The 1297-nt window shown below is 40.6% G+C and overlaps 1 long non-coding RNA gene across 1 annotated transcript; it reads left to right on the top strand.

Moving 5' to 3' along the window:
• Positions 1 to 6: 6 nt before the first annotated feature.
• Positions 7 to 1019, top strand: LOC123964645. The gene is made up of 3 exons (XR_006823500.1): positions 7 to 307; positions 547 to 726; positions 877 to 1019. It is a non-coding gene; the product is annotated as an uncharacterized LOC123964645 (long non-coding RNA).
• The last annotated feature ends 278 nt before the right edge of the window (positions 1020 to 1297 follow it).

Raw genomic sequence — 1297 nt, 5'->3', positions numbered from 1 at the left:
AAGATGACTTTAGAGAGAATAATGGAGCGGATTGCTTCTCGAGTAAATAATGACAGCACTGTACGCTTCAATATCATAAGAAGAAATGTGTGGGATGGAGCATCCAGAGCCATGGGCAGATCCAATTTTTCACCCGAGAAGAAGGTAGATGTTAAGTTCACTGATGACTATGGAATATCTGAGGGTGCTGTGGACAATGGAGGACCTACTCGGGAGTTTTTTCGACTCTGTCTACATGAAATCAAGGACAACATTGGCATCTTTGAGGGTCCCCCTAATGCTAAAGTCCTCACATGCAACTCCAAAGGTACATGATTAAATCAATTCATATTGCCATAATAGGTCATTATTGGATTTCTTTTGGATCAATAAATACATTATACCTGACTAATGAGGAAGTGTAAGAATTTTCAGGTTTTGTATCTATAATACTTTTTTGACAAAGGAAGTTGAACCTGCGTTCTCGTATCCCAAAGAGGCATTGTGACAAACATTATTTTTGATGGTACCAGTTGACGAGTAATATTTGTTTTCATTTGATAACAGCGATGAAAGACAATGGATACTTCTACGCTGGCCAGATCATGGCAATGTCAATTGCCCATGGGGGGCAGAGTCCATGTTTCCTGTCTGAACTCTTGTATGAGTGTCTTCAAAAGGGTCCAGACCGTAAAGGTCAAAACTGAACACATTACTGATGAAGAAACAAGGTCACAGGTTCAGTTGGTGAGCATATTGTCCTTGGATTGCGTCATATTTACAAACTATTCATTCAAACAAACATTCATACAATTTTAACAGTAAAGCTAACAGCTGTATGTCTTCATTCTCAATAAAACATTAAATAAATACCATCTATTATTTTAATATTTTTAGATCTTACAGGCTGAGACTGATTCACAACTGCAAGAGGCAGTTGCACAGGCAGCCAGCTTGATCAGTCTTGCTGGTCACAATGTTCGCATAACACTGGAAAACAAACAAGAGACTGCTTTGGACTTTGCTCACTGGTATGTCCTCCAGCGAACCTGTGCACCGTTTGAAAGGTATGTTTATGTCTGAGCACAGAGTGATGTGTGATGTTCCTTCTCCCCTGGTCTCTCATCCATATATTGCTACTAAATCCTCCTCTACCTCCACCACTCACAAACTTGTCTGCTGATACCTTTGCTGCCTTCTTCACAGGCAAAGTGGAGGCTATAACTAGCCAATTCTCTGAAACACTCAAACTCAACCATTGTAGCAGTCCTACTACATCTTTTCCTCTGCCCTCCCAGGTCAGTGGTTGTTCACCTCG

This window comes from Micropterus dolomieu, unplaced genomic scaffold (genome assembly GCF_021292245.1).
Source record: "Micropterus dolomieu isolate WLL.071019.BEF.003 ecotype Adirondacks unplaced genomic scaffold, ASM2129224v1 contig_4265, whole genome shotgun sequence".
Lineage (NCBI taxonomy): Eukaryota > Metazoa > Chordata > Actinopteri > Centrarchiformes > Centrarchidae > Micropterus > Micropterus dolomieu.
This window is presented reverse-complemented; position numbering and strand designations above follow the sequence as displayed.